Source organism: Lynx rufus, unplaced genomic scaffold, assembly GCF_022079265.1.
Source record: "Lynx rufus isolate CCGP_SWC_20201006 ecotype Redwood Valley unplaced genomic scaffold, mLynRuf1.p SCAF_3, whole genome shotgun sequence".
NCBI lineage: Eukaryota > Metazoa > Chordata > Mammalia > Carnivora > Felidae > Lynx > Lynx rufus.
Window position 1 is genome coordinate 182037324 of NW_025814845.1, and position 8679 is coordinate 182046002.

Sequence of the window (8679 nt, forward strand, 5' to 3'; positions counted from 1 at the left end):
CATATAATGAGGTAATATTGTCCCCACTATCACAACACAGAGAATGTGAACAGATCTGACTTTGCATGTTACACGGTTGAATACGGACAATTTCAACGGAATCAAATAAAAACTAGTTTTTACACACAACTAGAAAACAGAATCTGCCATACCAACAAATGCATTCAATACCTTGGAATAAATTTAATTTGAAACACAGGGTATTTTTTTAACTTAATAAATCCTAATGGAAAAAACTTAAAAACATAACTAAAGAACTATGCCATATGTTTATTTAGAGAAACTAAGTAAAGACACCAATGTATTTTTTATTTTAATATATATAGATTTGTGCAGTACAACTACAATACCACTGAGAATTAGCAGTGAAAAATAAATGGAAGACAGTATCAAAGCATGTTCATAGATAATAAAGATGGATTCAGCCTAGCATATTTGGAAAATAGAATACACTGCCACAATGATCAAAATCATATGGAATTGAGTTATCATAGTTTGAAATATGAAACTGACCCAGAACGGAGACAAAGCAAACATACGGCAAATGATAACTACTTACTACATTGACTTCCAAATAGTTCGCTATTGGAAGTTGGAAGGAATCAACTTAGATACATAAACACATGAGACTCAAACACTACAATAAATTCCAGCTGCATCAAAGAGTAAAAGAATTTTTTGGAAACTGAAGAGTAGTTATTTTTCTCAGATGTGGCGAGAACATACACTTCTGATCACTGGAGAAATGAAGGTTGTTACCAGGAGTATGATGGAGTCATTGAACATGCTTTTGAAACTTTTGATTTTCATGCAGCAAAATAAAAAATAAAAATATTATAAAGGAAAATTTCTATTATGGAATATATATATTACAAACATAACCTGGTAATAGATTTCTCCCAAGAATATATGAGAAAAATCAATGATTATGTAAGCCAATAACCACTTTCCAATTGATGAATGCTCACAAAGTTTACATTCAAGAAAATATAAACTAAATCATCACGTTTAAAAAAAAATTCCCAGTTGTATTAAAAATGAAAAAAAAAAGGCAAACCTAGCCAATTTGAAGTCTCCCTTATATACTAAAGAAAGAAATTAAAAAATTATAAAACCCAACCTTGACAATTCTTTGGGGAGAGGCAGAAGGTATACTTTATATATTAATGGTAGAAATATTAAATGACTATATCTTCCTTCAGGGTAACCTATTACATGTTCTTTGACCCATTACCCATTCCCTCTCTCGGAGGGAGGAAAACTAATATCAAAATTTTCAATGCAGCATTACCTATAATGGAGAAAATTAGCATTAGTTCAAATGCCAAAAAATATTTAAATAAGTAAAACCATCATATATTACCATATACAAATTAAAATGACAAGTAACTGGAAGGTGTAATTCACTGGAAGGTGCAAGATCATGTTTGTATGAAATAAAGTAAAATAAAAGAACTTGAACCCATGATCATGGTACAAAATTATATAGAAATATAGAAATATAATTGATCTACATCAGAAAAGGATTTTGACTGATATAAATGGCATAACATTGTTCCTTATGTTTTTTTTTAAAGAAAATTCAGATAGTTACAATAAGGATATGTGACATTTATAGAACACTTGCTATTTGATAGGCATTGTTCTAAGTGTTTTTACATTTATTAATTTGATTTGGTCTTTGTAATACCCAATGTGCTGGGTACTATTTTTAAGCTCTATATTATACATAAAGGAATTGAGGTGAAGAGTAGTCAAATAAATTACTCTAGGTTACAAAGCTTAGCTTAACTGTTCCAAAGTTAACAGTGCCTTAAGAATCGTTTAGATGAATTCCATTTGCTGGTTGCTTTAACTTGGTGCCAAATTTTGGGGGTCTTATATCGCTTTTCAATATTCTTATTCATTTCTCTAGTGTGAAAAAAAAGTAAAAAAAAATCTCAAGAGCATTCAAAGAAGTAAAAACAATGAATTGTTGAATATAGAATTCGAAAGAATAAAGTAGAACCATACCCCCAAAAAGCTTATTTAGGGAGATTAAAATAATAGTACTATAGTAGGGGCACCTGGGTGGCTCAGTCGGTTGGGTGTCTGACTTCAGCTCAGGTCATGATCTCACAGTTCGTGAGTTCAAGCCCTGAGTCGGGCTCTGTGCTGGCAGCTCAGAGCCTGGAGCCTGCTTTGGATTCTGTGTCTCCCTCTCTCTCTCTCTCCCCTCCTCCACTCATGCTCTGTCTCTCTCTGTCTCAGAAATAAACATTAAAAAAGAGTCATATAGTAAACATACTCTGGGATTCAAAAGAGAGCCTTCTTCATAGCAATATCCCCCAGTACACACGCACACACACGTGCATGCACAGGTACATGTGGTGTCCTCTCCCTCCTTAATCCCTGACTCATCAATTGGCATAGACACACCACACCCCCTGGGCCCCAATAATCCTATAACTTTGAGGAAATCAAGCACTCTCTCTGAAAAAAAAGTTAGAATCTCCAGAAAAAAATCCACATGACATAATAGGACTGGCCATTTTATCTCTAAGGAAATGGACTAACAAATCATTGCTTCGAAAAGGGGAAATTTTCCCAATTACATTGATTTCAAGACTTCGGTAGGTTAACTGTTTCCAGGTCAGCCTGACCTGTCAGACTTCTTTGTTGCTGCTTGATCAAATTATTCCGTATCTTTCATTCAGAGACCAAGGTGAACTGGAAGCTGGGAGATCCTTGAAACACTTTTTAAAAAACACTGTAGGCTGTTGATATGTCTTCTGTTTTGTACCCAAGGTAAAAATGATAGGCCAAAAATAATAATAATGATAATAAAGTTAAATTTAATCTTAGGTTCACGGACCCATTGTGGATAATAAGTTTGTATTATTTGCGTGTTTGTGGTGAAGTTCAGAGGACCGTGAAAATAGGATCTATAATAAACCCATGACTAGAATTTCAGGACAACAGTCATAAAGCAAAGACTTAAAAGGTTTCATCATTAGACTAATTGGAATCCATCTGATCCTCCAATGTAACAAAATCCTTCTGTCTACTTTCCCAAGCCATTGTTCTTTGCATTAAACATATTGGCTTGTCGATCATTAAATATTCATTTTCTGCAGTGCCTTTTATATCGATCCTGGGATGTCCTTAGGAAAAGCTTTCAGTAGGTTCAATAATTTTGAAAGATACTTAGGTTTACTCCATGACTGGCAAATATTTTTCTTTCTTCTTGCTTCAAAAATGGAATATTAGAACTTAGATCTTTCTATCTAGTCTGTAGTCTCATTATTAATGAAGACTTCAAGTGATACTGAGCTGCAACTGAACTCTATCTATTTATAAGAATATTAAAACATTTGTTGTGGTAAATATTTAAGAGAGGCCAACTATTATTATGGAAAAGAAATATATGGATACAGATGTAATAATCACTTTCCTTTTTCCAGTTTATGAAGATATAATTGACATATCACATTATATAAGTTTAAGGTATGTCCTATTCTTTTATCATAGCTAATGCCAAAATATTTATTAAATGAATATTATGTTTTCTGTGTGCTTTACCATGCACAGATACTCTTTAAAAATCCACTGTATAAAGTATGACATAATGTACAAAATGTAGTTTCTGTCTTAAAAATTCTAATAGGTAGTAACTATTTGAAATTCATATCAAAGATTTTCTCCTATTTCACTGTTCTTTTAACCAGTGATTTTATTATTTAGACCCCATACACTACTTTTCTTACTCTGGTTGTGATCTGAAATTGCAAGTACCTGTGAAGTACCCTGCCTTTTCCTCTATCACCACACTTCCCTTAAAAGTTGCAATAGGGGTTCCCCGGGTGACTCAGTTGGTTAAGTGTCCTACTTCAGCTCAGGTCATGATCTCAGGGTTCGTGGGTTCGAGTCCTGCATCAGGCTCTGGGTTTGAGTCCTGCATCAGGGTCCTGCTTCAGATTCTGTGTCTCCCTCTCTCTCGGCCCCTTCCTAGCTGTCTGTCTGTGTTCTGTCTGTCTGTCTGTCTGTCTCTCAAAAATAAATAAACATTAAAAAGATTCTAAAAAAGAAAGAAAATGAATAGGAAACCACAGACTGGGAAGTGTATGTAAACATATACCTGACAAAAGACTTGTATTCAGAATTTTAAAATGACCACTACAACTCAGTAATAAAAAAGACACAAATCCAAAAAGAAAGTGAATAAAAAACTTTAAGAGACACATGACAAAGGAAGTTTTATGAATGTCCAATAAGCACAGAATAAAGTGCTCAATATTGTTAGTTATCAGAGAAATGTAAATTAAAACTGCAATGATAAATGAGAAAAGGAAAAGAGAGAGAGAGAGTCCAAGAAACAAACTCTAAATTATAAAGAACAAACTATTAGTTACCAGTGGGTGGGGAATGGGTGAAATTAGGTGAAGGGGATTAAGAGTACCCTGATCATGATGAGCACTGAGTAATATATAGAATTGTTAAATCACTATATTGTACACCTGAAACTAATATAGCCTTGTATGTTAACTGTACTGGAATTAAAATACAATTTTAAAAAACTACAATGAGATATCACTCCATACCCAACTAGAATGGCTAAAATTTAAAATATTGAAAATACCAAATATTGGCCAAGATGTGGTAGGACTCCATAACTTGCAAAATGGTACAACCACTTTCACAAAAGATTTGGCAATTTCTTATCAAGTTAAAAATACATCTACCCTATGGCTCACAAACTGTACTCCTAAGTATTTACCAAAGAAGAATGAAAACATACATCCACAGAAAGGCATGAACAAGAGCATTCAAGCCATCAAAAACTGAAAACAACCCAAATGCTCATTAACAGATGAATGGATAAGAAAATTGTGGTATATTCAAACACTGGAAAATTATCCAGAAAGGAAACACCCAAAACCATAGATGAATCTTGGACATCATGCTCAGCGAAAGATAGAACCTAGACACAAGGAATAACACTGTATGATCCCACTTACTTGTGTTTTTTTTTTAACTGAAGTAGAGTTGACATAAAATATTATATTAGTTTTAGGTGTACAGAATAGTGATTCAACATGTATATACATTGCAAAATGCTCACCATGACAAGGGTAGTTATCAGTCACTATACAAAGCCATTACAATATTATTGATTATATTTCCTATGCTGTGCATTGCATCACCACAACTTATTTATTTGATAATGGAAAGTTTGTACCTCTTAATGACCTTCACCTATTTCACCCATCCCTTCTCCTCCCCACTAGCAACCATCAGTTTGTTCTCTGTATTTACGAGTCTGTTTCTGTTTACCTTTGTTTGTTTGTTTGTTTTAGATTCCACATATAAGTAAAATCATGTTTGATTTGTCTTTTCTTGTCTGAGTTATTTCACTTAGTTTAATACCTTCTAGGTCCATCCATGTTGTCACAAATGACAAGATTTTATTCTTTGTTATGGCCAAGCAATATTTTATTACGTGTGTATATGTGTGTATATATGTGTACATATACACATATATTGTGTATATATACATCTACATGTGTGTATATACATCTGTGTATCTATCTTTCTATCGCTCTGTCTATACCACATTTTCTTTATCTATTCATCTATCAATAGACGCTTAGGTTATTTCCATATCTTGGCTATAATAAATAAGGCTGCAATGCACATAGGAGTAGCTCTGTCTTTGCCAATTGGTGTTTTTGTTATCTTTGGGTAAATACCCAGAAATGGTATTGCTGAACTGTATGATACTTTTGTGAATTTCCTGGATAGGTTAAAAAAAAAATCTATGCTGAAAATCTCTGGTCAAAAAAAAATCTAGGATAAAAAAACTAGAAGAACATTTGTCACTGGTGAGGTGATTATTAGGAAGAGGTATAAAGGAACTTTATGGAGTGAAAAAAATGTTCTAAATCTTGATAGAAGTGTGGGTTATATGGGAGTATACATTTGTCCAAACTCATCAAATTGTATATGCTATGGAAAGAATGTTTGTGTTCCCCCCAAACTCTTATGTTGAAATTCCAACCCCCAATGTGATACTATAAGAGGTGGAACATTTGGGAAGTAATTAGGTCATGAGAGTGGAGCCTTCATAAATGGGATTAGTGCCCTTATCAAAGAGACCCCAGAGAGTACTCACCAGAACTTGACCATGCTGGGACTCTAATGTTGGATTTCCAACCTCCAGAACTGTGAAAAACAAGTTTCTGTTGTTTATAATCCACTCAGTTTATGATACTTTGTTATAATAGCCCTAACTGATTAAGACAGTTTACTGAAGATGTGTGCATTTCATGGCATTTAAATTTTCCCTCAAAGACAAAGGACCCAAAACAAATATTAACCCTAGTAGGTTTGCTTTTCTCAGTGGATTAGCAATTCTGAGACTACTCTGTGTATTCTAGAATTGAGCGAGTGTGTAAATATATTGAGGATAATGAAAATCAGGTTTCTCATTTTCTGTGAAGGGAGTTAGAAATATTGAAAGGGGGGAAGAATGAACTGTATCCTGTGGTACTGGATTGGAATTGGAAATGCAAATATTAACTTGTGATTTTTAATATCTAGATATATATTGCTACGTTATAATGGACTGTGTCCCTAAAATTCATTGTTGAAACTCCAATCTTGATGTGATGATATTTGGGGGTGGAGATTTTAGGGGTGATTAGGTCATAAAGTTGGAGTCCTCACGAATGAGATTAGTGCTCTTATAACAAGAAGCGAGAGAGCCAGCTACCTGTCTTTTCACCATGTGAGGACACAGTAAGAAGACAGGTGTCTGTGAAGCGGGATGAGGGTTCTCACCAAAAACCTGACCACTCTGGTTCCAGCCTTTGGAACTGCGAGAAATAAATACTTGTTGTTTGAGCCACCCAGTCTAAGATGGTTATTTGTTAGAGCAGCCCAAACTGACCAAGCTATAGATATGGATAGTAGTAGTCACAGATGTGGAAATAAATCTAGATGTGTGTATTTGTGTGTGTGTGTGTGTGTATCATTTCCTAGATACGGTGGCTCACAGGGCCCAGAAGAGCTTCTAGCAAAGAGCACAACTGTTACCCAAATCATTGTCTCCAATGACCTTTTCTCCATTAAATAGAATCTGAATTCCTTGGAGAAATGCTGATTGCAAAACTGGAGCAAGAAAAAGGCAAGATGCATCAGGAACATTTTATTAGCTCTGTAAGGATAGGCTCAAAATAAGATGAACACAAGTCAAAAGGACTTAGAATTTGTCTTGAAGTAACTCCCACTGACCAACACTGGAACAAATTGAGCATTAATACAATGATAGTAACGGATTATAACCTACTGAATAAAGTTAAAAGTTATGAGTCAATACTGATACAAAAGAAAGAAAGAAAGAAAGAAAGAAAGAAAGAAAGAAAGAAAGAAAGAGAAAGAAGAAAGACAGGGAGGAAGGGAAAAAGGAAGGAAGGAAGGGAAAAAGGAAGGAAGGAAGGAAGGGAAAAAGGAAGGAAGGAAGGAAGGAAGGAAAAAAGGAAGGAAGGAAGGAAGGGAAAAAGGAAGGAAGGAAGGAAGGAAGGAAAAAAGGAAGGAAGGAAGGAAGGGAAGAAGGAAGGAAGGAAGGAAGGGAAAAAGGAAGGAAGGAAGGAAGGAAGGAAGGAAGGAAGGAAGGAAGGAAGGGAGAAAGGAAGGAAAGCTTTCTACTATGCTGACTGAAAAGTACTGAGGGAATGGTGGAATTAGAAAATCATCATGCCATGAGTCATGGAATGGAAAGGAGAGGATATTTACAGAGTTACCAAATTTCTCCCCATAACTTCCTCTAATTCATTTAACCTCCGCTACATCACTCGAACCAGGTAATCAAAATGATCATCATCAACATTGAGACCAACTGACATCAAGTGACTCCTGATTTGATGCCCTGAGATACACTTCTTGAGGCATTTTGTGTTGTGCATCCTGAACTAGGACACATGCAAACCTGAGCTAGAAAGAAACCTCAGACAAACCCAAACCAAGGGATAACTGTACACAATAACTGGACTGCGTTTTTCAAAAGTGCCATGGTCAGGGAAGACAAAGAAAGACTGAATAACGGTTCCACGGGAAAGAAGTCTCAAAGCTATGGCATCTGAACACAGCAAGTGTTACTGGATTGGACGCTTGACTGGGAGAACACATAGCTACAAAATAACACTTTGAGGGTAACTGACAAAATTTGAATGTAGGTTTGGGGTTAGATAACATTTTATAAAGGTTTTATTTCTTTATTTTGAAATTTTTACTGTGCTTGCAAAAGAGAGTGTCTGTATTCTTAGGAAATACACATGAGTATTTGAGGGTAAAGGAGAAAAATGTTGCCAACTCTCTCAAATGGTTCAAAAATTCATGTGTGTGTGTGTGTGTGTGTGTAAAAAGAGAATGTGTGTGTGCAAATGGGGCAAAATGGAAGTACTGTATATGAGTGAAGGGTTACAGAAGTTTCTTGTATTATTTTTGCAACCATTCTATAAGTTTGAAATTATATCAAAATAAAACATTATGCAAACAGGGTCATCTAAATTTATGTAACTCTTGGCCCATGTATCTTAGTTTTAGGGCTGGAACATAGACAAGATTTTACTAAAACTTCAACTAAGATTTTAAAGGCAGGGATGTATAACTTGAAAAGGTGAAGGTTAATTACTATCCTGC